Source organism: Erpetoichthys calabaricus, chromosome 1 (assembly GCF_900747795.2).
Source record: "Erpetoichthys calabaricus chromosome 1, fErpCal1.3, whole genome shotgun sequence".
NCBI lineage: Eukaryota > Metazoa > Chordata > Cladistia > Polypteriformes > Polypteridae > Erpetoichthys > Erpetoichthys calabaricus.
In genome coordinates, this window is record NC_041394.2 from 102986239 (window position 1) to 102996726 (window position 10488).

A 10488-nucleotide genomic window follows, 5' to 3' on the forward strand; every position below is an offset into this window, starting at 1 on the left:
TGTGATCCCTCTGTAGTTGGAACACACCCTCCGATCCCCCTTCTTAAAGAGGGGGACCACCACCCCGGTCTGCCAATCCAGAGGCACTGTCCCTGATGTCCATGCGATGTTGCAGAGGCGTGTCAGCCAAGACAGTCCTACAACATCCAGAGCCTTGAGGAACTCCGGGCGTATCTCATCCACCCCCGGGGCCCTACCACCAAGGAGTTTTTTGACCACCTCGGTGACCTCAGTCCCAGAGATGGGGGAGCCCACCTCTGAGTCCCCAGGCTCTGCTTCCTCATTGGAAGGCATGTTAATGGGATTGAGGAGGTCTTCGAAGTATTCCCCCCACCAACCCACAACATCCCGAGTCGAGGTCAGCAGCGCACCATCCCCACCATATACAGTGTTGACACTGCACTGCTTCCCCTTCCTGAGACGCCGTTTTCTCACTGGAAACGGGTTCAACTTACTGCCGGCAATGCGGACCAAGCTCTGGCACCAATCGTACAGGGACCGAACAGCCCTTATCAGGGGGTCCGGTACCCCATACGCTCAGAGTACCCCCCACAGGAATCCCCGAGGGACACGGTCGAATGACTTTTCCAAGTCCACAAAACACATGTAGACTGGTTGGGCAAACTCCCATGCACCCTCCAGGACCCTGCTAAGGGTGTAGAGCTGGTCCACTGTTCCGCGACCAGGACGAAAACCTGCTTGTGTCATATAACCCATTTTGAGTCATATAATGTTAACACCTTAAACATAATTTGGCTAAAATAATGGTAAATAAACCAAATCTAGAAAATCATCTCATGAATAAAACTAGAGCACATTGTTCAGGCTGAATCTCCGTTGAAGCTTATTGTATCAGGAATTCTCTGATCTCTATTCTCCCATGAGATTAAAGTTTTTCTTGTTCATAACTCTAAACCGGGGTGAGCAAGTTGACCCAGAAGTATTTTGTTCCAACCCAGTTGCTTAATTAGAAAACAATCCTTGTCAGTAAGAGATCTTAATTAATATCATGGCTTGCCAATGTTAAGTCAGCAGTATCAGATCATTCTTATATTGTAAATAGTTTCCCCCCTAAGGATTTCATCCAAATGTGTAGGTTTTAGCCCCTCACTTTTTTCACTTCAGTTTTCTTCTAAGTATTTTATTAAACCAAATAATGCATGATGAATACACACAGGTATAAACAGAAACAAGTTAGATGAAGAACTGCTGTCTCCTTTGTCATTCGATTCTTATTGCTAATAACGAGCAATTAAAAAAACAGGGAATGCAGCTATTTAAGACTAAAATAAGCAATTAAGGATTCGAAATACAAACAAGTGAAACAACTAAAATGAAGCAGAAAAATGTTACTTATGCAATTAGTGCTTTATCAGAATTAATTGACTTCTCTTTTAACAACTGGGTTGGAGCAAAAATCTGCAGCCACCATGGACCACCAGGACTGAGGATGTCCACCACTAAACAACACAGGGTAAATAGCGGGTAAAAAATGATCATGTTTGGGTTGAGCATTCTTCCAACATTTCATTTTTGTGTCACAAAGCCTTCACAATGAGCTCTATTATTTCATACCATGATGTGATTTTATTACCTGTTTTATAATATATACTTGTTAGGTGCACCTCATACAAAGCTAGATTGTTTTGCTGATCCTGTACCCTTTGTAACTTGTGCTCTACCACGCCATGAACTAATTAACCCATTGGCTCTATATATTGGGTTGCATATCACCATTTTTGGTAAACAGCTAGATAGGATCAAACTCTGCAACTACACACCTCTCTCCTCAAGGTCTTGTGCATCAAGATCTGAAAAACAAAAACATAAAATCATTATCATCGCACTAAAATTAAAAAGACTGATTTCTGATTAAGATCTAATGTGCCCAAAGGTGATATCCGCACCAACATCAGGTGTACAAGTGCAGGTGTTATTATAATTCTTTGCTTTTATATAGTGCTTTTCTCACTACTAAAGCACTCAGCAATTGCAGGTTAAGGGCTTTGCTCAAGGCCCCAACAAAGCAGAATCCCTATTGGCATTTGCGGGATTCAAACCGGCAACCTTCCGATTGCCAGCACTGTTCTCTAGCCTCAGTGCCACCACTCCACCCTACCAGAGCTCTGCAGCTAAAGTGCTAAGAAACTGACACTACCTGCTAAGGTTATTTTCTGAATTGGTTGGTAGCAGTTGGTATAGCAGTTAGTGTTTGACTTCTGGCTCAGTTACTGCCAGTATGGAGTTTGCGTGTTCCCCCTTTGTCTTTGTCCAGGTATTCCTGACATTTTTTTTCCACACATCCCAAAAACATCCATGTTTGGGTAATTGATGAACTGAAAATTTCTCAGTATGATTGTGTCTGGAAACAAACCCCATCTTGTACATCCCTTATGGCCTCTGGTCCTATTTTAACCTGAAATAAATTTAACATGTTTAGAAAGTGGTTTTCATTTACTATATCTGCATTTATAATCAATGACTTTGGCACCCACACAAACCCCATGGTTCAATAAAATGATATTAATGCCATCATTGAATGAGACCATTTATTATGGATACATAATATTAATTTTCACTCATTATTAATACTGTCAGCTTTAATACCTTATACAATACACAGTTAATTATGTTGTTGGTTAACTGCTTTAAAGAAATTAAACACTGCATTGATGGAAATCATTTATCTTTTAACCCAAAGAAAACTGAAGTTCTTTCATTTGGTTAGAAATTTTGTAGAAGTAATGCGGTTCTAAATTCTAAGGACGCAAACTTAACTTTGCTCAGTTTGTTTGTGAATGTCTGTGTTTTGTTTTGTTTTGTTTTATGTTCCTGCTAAATTACCATCAAATGTGTGCTTTCCCCAACTTCTCGATGGCACAAATAACACACAACTGATAATATGCATTGTGTCAAGCAGGACTGATTCATGTTATCCTTTACTGGCGTGAACATCATGTTGTCTCACAGAGCTACACAGGAGTTAAGTCAGCAAGGATCATGACAGTAAAAGTACGTCTGTTGGCTGCCATTACAGTTTAGAATGGACTTCAGGAATCCACTTTCTAACTTATAAAGCAGGTAATGGATCAGCTTCCCTTTATCATAATGACATAATTAAAGATTGTGAACCTGCGATTCCAACAATGCTGGCAATTCCCTAATTCTAAGACTTTAATTACTGGGCTGTAAATTTTGGAGTGGCCTAACAGCAACAGGGCCATTGACCGCAGTGTTAAAACACCTCTATTCTTTAGCAAAGTGTAAACTAACTAAATGCTTTAGGACTTAATTATTATTTGCATATTGTACCACTGTATTAGGCAGAGGGCACAAATATTTGCAAATGTATTGTTTGAAAATTGCAGTTCAATGAAAGCTGTGAAATTACCAATTCTTATAGTGGAGATCTTTAAACAAAAAAAAAAATTAAACTAAAGTAAAGATGTGCTTAGTGTTTTTTTTTTTTTTTTTGGATGTTAGATTACCTTCCCAAATAAAAATCGCTGGAAGAAACCAACTGAACAGCACAGTCCTATAGTGGCGTCTCCAAAATTTGGCCTTATCCTCTACAGAGGAGAATGAATCATAGACTTGACATTGGCCAGCAGAGAAATCTTGTGCTAGCCATCGGGCAAGCTTGTATGTCTTAATTTTTGGATAATTCCTTCTTTTTAAAGTACACCAATCAACTTGTCAACAAAGCATATGCAAATCTGACCAAACACTATTTTGTTACGATCATGTGGAGGACGGTGGCCAGTCTGATTTCTTACTTAACCGTAAAGGCCACCCAATTATGCCAACAAAAAGCCATGCTTGCTGGAAAGTTTCAGCTCCTATATATCTGTGTGTAAAGCAATTATGATCATAAAACCAAAATTCCAGACTTATGCGGCAGTACGTAAGGATACACTGAGGAATGCAGCTGAAGATCTGTTCATTTTAGCACTGCCTACTTCTGCCAAATGCTGTAAGATGCCCTTTTATTCACTGTGTATTTCTAGGTGTAGTTTTCCTTACAGACACGGCCATTGCATTTAATTTTGCTTGTCAGTTATTGCCACGCTTCTTTTAACTTCACCTGTTTGTTGTCTGGTACAAATCTTGTAATCGATATTTAACGCACTTCCTATTGTCCAAATGAATTGAAATTTTGCACACTTACTCACTTCCGATGACAATACATGAATCAATAATCAGTTTCACTAATTGATCAATTAATCCATGTTAATTAAGAAATGAAATTTTCATATAAAGAAAAGTTAAAGATTTCACCAATAGATGGCGCTAGTAACGGATAGAAATATTAAAGGAAGTGTTAAAATATTGATTACAAAATTATACTAAAACAAACCCAAGACTAAAAAGTTGAAAATAATATATAGATTAAAAAATACTTTTTAAAAACCACACTTAAGTGGTTTAAGTTCAGTTAAAAAGTGTAGTAAAAAGTAAAAAATAAGTCTCTCATACATCACTCATAAAATAAAAGCGTGGGCGCTTTTCATCAATCAATAAAATCTTAACAAAACTGCCCACCCTTTTTTTTTTATGAGTGATGTATGAGAGACTTATTTTTTACTTTTTACTACACTTTTTAACTTAATATAAGTGTGGTTTTAAAAGGTATTTTTTAATGTATATATTATTTTCAACTTTTTAGTCTTGGGTTTGTTTTAGTATAATTTTGTAATCAATATTTTAACACTTCCTTTAATATTTCTATCCGTTACTAGCGCCATCTATTGGTGAAATCTTTAACTTTTCTTGTTATGTCTTGGGGAAGGCATACAGAATAAGTAGCATCATTTCATTATTACTGCGGTGGGCTGGCACCCTGCCCAGGGTTTGTTTCCTGCCTTGCACCCTGTGTTGGCTGGGATTGGCTCCAGCAGACCCCCATGACCCTGTAGTTAGGATATAGCGGGTTGGATAATGGATGGATGGATTTCATTATTACAGTACAACACGTTTTAGCTCTGACCCGCACTTTCACTTCACTTCATACATCACTTCTGCAGGCTTGAACGATTTCCTGGAGAGTTTCATGCAAGTAAACACAAGATACCTAAACAAGCATTTAGTGACCACTAAATTTTTGGATTTGTCTGCTTGCAGCTCTTTCGAACCCACACCTTAAGCAAGCACGAGCCCACAAGTGGGTTATATTTCTTCATGTATTCACATTCTATGGGAGTGTATGTTTCACTATTCTGAAATATCACTCTCTTGCTATTGCACTTTAGCTGATTCTTTGCTAAATAATGACCTTTTCATATGTAATGTACCCCTGCACTAAACCTATACTGTATATGCTTTTTAGAAGGTGTTGTTTTAACTTCTCTTTGTAATCACATTGTATTTAGTGGTGCTCATTCAAATCTGCCTTAACACAAACTACTAGTACTTGGCTTTTTTATTTACAGATTAAGATACCCTGAGAAAATACTGTATATACCACCTTTTGATCTTGGCCTGTATGCATATGAACCTGTTTTACCCAAGAAAAGGTCTTTAAATTTGATCAAGGATCCTTTACTGTTGTGAAAAGTCAGAAGTCTTTCCCAGGTAAAAATTATTCCAATATGTAATCTCAGCAGGGTAAGCTCAGCCTGAAGTAAGCACTCCTCTTAAGAGCACCTAAACCACAAGGTGTCTTGTGTCATGGATACCTCACCAAATAAACAGGTGTCAGTGTACGATACATGCTTCTTGTCCAAAAGTTTAGGATTCCAGATAATTCGTGTATTGGTTTTTCTGGGCACTGCATTTCAGTCTGTGCAGCACACCAAACCAGTCCTTTGCCAGTCCCAACCTGCTATATCCTAACACAGAGTCACGGGGGTCTGCTGGAGCCAATCCCAGCCAGCACAGGGCACAAGGCAGGAACAAACTCCGGGCAGGGTGCCAGCCCACTACAGGACACACACACCCACACACCAAGCACACACTAGGGACAATTTAGGATCGCCAATGCACCTAACCTGCATGTCTTTGGACTGTGGGAGGAAACCTATGCAGACACAGAGAGAACATGCAAACTCCACGCAGGGAGGACACAAGAAGAAAACCCGGGTCTCCTTACTGCGAGGCAGCAGCACTACCACTGCACCACCGTGCTGCCCACCAGTCCTTTGTGTTTCATGAAAATAAATTGTTGTAGTGGGGTATGTACACAGATTTATCAATGTGAAAGAAACAAACAACAAAAAAATTAAAATACCTCGCTTTCCATTTGTTTGCAGCTCCTTCGTGTTATCTGTTTCTGCTGAAATGACTCCTGTAATAAGCAAAAGCAGTCTTAGCAGCAGCAGGTAGACTAATCTTGTACCGTCATGTTGTTCGTTGCTTTATAAAATTCTTTGTTGTCATATTGATAGTGATATACACAACATAAAGGAGAAAACATATACTTTTAACATCTTTCTGTTCCACCCTTCCATCAATTTACACTTAATAGCTTGTTTTGAAGTAGTTGTGAAATTCTGCTATTTTCTAATGTATGAATAAGCATAAAACCTTACAATTCAAGCACACTACTTCTTTAAATTCCTTCCATTGATTCCTTTTGTACTTTTCAAGCTTTGTAACCATTTCTCATTATATTTTCTTTTTTTACCACTCAAATTTTTCACATTTTCAGCTTTGGTTTGCATGGCACCACTCTTCCAAGTCTGTATCTCTCTACTTTTTAAAGACCTTTTAACGCACTCGCTTTCAGACTCTCAGACACCAAGAACATCTTTAGCCATTTCTTCCAACAAAATGGTTATGTAAAATAAGTCCACGTGCCGGGGCACAATAAAGGGACTTGCTGTACAAATTTTGCATCTTTTAGAAGCGTTAAAACTGATAGGCAATGTCATGCAAATTTTTTGAAAAAGGTAGAACAAGTTAAATTATTCTTTTTGTTTAATAGTTAGATAGTAATCAGCACTATAACCACAAACCTCTCTCCTTGATGCCTTGAGCTTCCATATCTGAAATGACAGAAAGAATAACAGCCATTGGAATAAAATAAAAAGATCACTATCTTATTTAAAATAACTTTAAATACAAGTAAAGTATATCCGCAACTATTATCAGTTATGTAGTAAGATGTGGTAGCAGAGTTTTGAGCGTACCAGTCTAAGAAATCGGTTGGCTAACGTTATTTTGTGTCATTCTCATAGTCACAATCTGCAGCTATGTCACCTACACAGATGTGATGCTTTTGTAAACTGTATAAAAGTCAAAGTTAGCTGAGATCATAAAATATGCTCCACTGATACTCATTTTTGTTCATTTTCTAATGACAGTCAGGTTCAGTTAGACTGAAACATAATAATACTCATCTTTAGTTAATTGTTTCAATAAATTTAATAGTGGATGGGGCTAAACCATTTATTCACTGAAAATGCACTTCTTTCAGTCTGAGTGTAATATAGTTTTTGAGCTCCAACTATTAATGAATCAAATTGTATTAATTCATTCCTTTTCCGACACCAGTTATTCCATTACGGGGTCATGGTTGTATTGGACATAAGGCTGAAAGCAAACCTGGATTGAATGCTAGTCCATTACCGTGCTCACTCACTCTGGGATAATTTAGAGTTGCCTGTCCATCCCGACTGCAGCTTGCTGGGATGGGGCAGGAAAGCAGCTCACTGAAGAAAATGCCATGCAGCCATGGCGGCAAAAACAAAATGCACACAGTCAGCTTGGACTTGAGCCCAGGGATCCGGAGCACTTAGAACTGTGCCACCATGCTGATTTTTTTAATACCTTGACTAGCACAGCTTTGTTTTGCTCACATTAATAATTGCACAAACTTCAATGCTATATCTTGCTCTTTAAGACATGGAAAAAACAGCCTTGATTAGTGTATAATGGTATAAATTAAACCAATTGAAAGTGTTGCATCTCTGCTTCACACTTAACTTCAAATTGCTGAAGCAAGCATCATAATAATAAGCTGGGATGTACAGTGTGATCATGTTACTCCATTGGCTGCTAGTTTTCTTCAGAACTGATTTCAAGCTTCCTCCACCTACTTAACTTATAAAAAATTAAACAGTAAAATGCCACTCTGGTTATCAAAAGTATTATATTTCTATTAGCGTTTTCTGGAAACTCATGATGCTGACTATCTTATACTTTCAAACGTAAAACCAATTTGTCTAACCAGTTAAGGCTTTGGAATTATCTGACTACACATCACTACAAGTATGGATGCCTGCCTGCCCTGCTTTTTGTTTCTGTGCTGCCAGAAAGTCCATCCTGGATTGGTATCCTGAATTGGCCCTTTAGCACTACCACAAACTTAGCTCAAAAGGGTAACGTGGACAACTCCAAATGGAGAGCACTCCTTTCAACTATGAATATGAACCTACAAAATAACAGGCATCTAGTATTATAGACCCCACACTTTATTGGGTAATTACAAATCAAGATATGTCTACTTCCCAGGTCCTCCCTGCATGGAGTTTGCATGTTCTCCCCATGTCTGCGTGGGTTTCCTCTGGGTGCTCTGGTTTCCTCCCACAGTCCAAAGACATGCAGGTTAGGTGCATTGGCGATTCTAAATTGTCCCTTGTGTGTGCTTGGTGTGTGTGTGTGTGCCCTGCCCAGGGTTTGTTTCCTGCCTTGTGCCCTGTGTTGGCTGGGATTGGCTCCAGCAGACCCCCGTGACCCTGTAGTTAGGATATAGCATGTTGGATAATTGATGGATATGTCTAATAACACAGACACTGAGCTACCAGCATACACTCGTGTTTTTTTATTTGATACATTATGTGATTGCTTTCATTTCTGTCTAGGCTGATGGCTTTGTATGTTCCAGTCTAGTAGCTCACTGAAACAGTCCTTTATAATGCTTTTGTGGTTGAAGCAAACAGATTGATGACCATGATAAATTTTGTCACTTTCCATCAGACAAGCCTTTTTTTAAGTTAAAAAAAACAAATCATACCTCGCTTTCCATTTGCTTGCAGTTCCGTTTTTTCATTTGATTCCGCTGACTTGTCTCCTACAACAGATACAAGGCAATGTCAGCAGCGGCCCTTCAAATGATCGGATTGCTTTGCTTTGTAAAATGCTTTGCTGTCTCTGTGTAAGTGTGTACATAAAATGGATCCTTTGATTTGAACTCTTACATAAATGTTTTTAATTTTTTTGCACATCATCTAGCCCTTTTATTTAGCAGGAATCTTAAAAAGCTATTTAGGTTATTAAGTAATACTGGATGAAATTAGAATTGACCTCTCCGATGGATGTGCTGTTTTAATCTGTATAATGCATTTGAGGCCTTCCATCCATTCACGCATTTTCTGTGGGAGATGAAGCCTAGCACAGCAGCCAGTGCCATCTCAACGTATGAGCACAATGGGCACTGGCCCTAGGAGCATACGGGCCCATGATGTTTCTGATGCCTATGTATGTTTCTGTTTTGCTATCAAAACAAGGGTCCCAATGCTATACTTTGCCTATGATGCTGTTAAGACAGCCCTGACAGCAGCATCATGGGACTAGTCCATCACAGGGCACACTCGCTCACACGCCCACTATTCTCAGTCATATGGGGCCAGTTTAGAGTCATTGGTTAACCTGCTATGCATGTTTTTGGGGTGAGGGATGAAAACTGGTGGTATTTTATCACTAGACCTGTGGGTGTGTGGGGTGGACTTTCAGTGAAATGGCATCCTGGCCTGGTTACTGATGTAACTGGCTACCTGTGACTATGGTAGTGACAAAACGGGTATTGAAAGGGGAGAGATTATTTCATTTAAAGCACTGTACAATTTGCCTCACAGTTTTAATTGGTATATTTGGACTTAAGTAACATGATTGCATATGTATCCAGACCCTCGGTGATGAGCAAGCTAACCTCTTGATTTCAGTGATTATTCTAAAGTACGCAAAGCCGCAAAATTAAATGCTCCCTTAATTTTTTTTTTTACACAAGCCATTTTTTTCCTTACTATTTATATTTTAAATTAACAGTTGTACTCATGTGTTAATGCTTTTTTTCCCCACAGGGCAGTTTTTCCAATGATACTTCAAAACACCATCTACTCGCTCATTATCAGACCATTAGATGTAAGAATAATCTTTCTTTGTTTCATTTAATCCACTTGAGGCAGCTCAGTAAAGAGGCAACTGTGTGAACTTTGAACCTTTTCCACATATTTAAAATAAAATGCAAAGTATGTCAAAGAGTCAGGTGTCATGGAAATGAGTTAGATCTGTGTAACAGATAAAGATTAACTTTGTAACCACAAACCTCTCTCTTCAAGGCCTTGTGTGTCGTGATCTGAAAAAAAAAGAAATAAAAATAATAAGTGGTCAAAAACGAAGAGCGGCATCTGATTGAAACCCCTGTCTGCACAGAGTCTGCATGTGGCATTCATGCCTAACTTGGTTTTCACCAACGTCCTGAAGAAGTGTAGGTGAGGTCAGTTGGTGAATTTAAAGTGTAATGTGATCTGCGATGGACTGTCCAGGGTT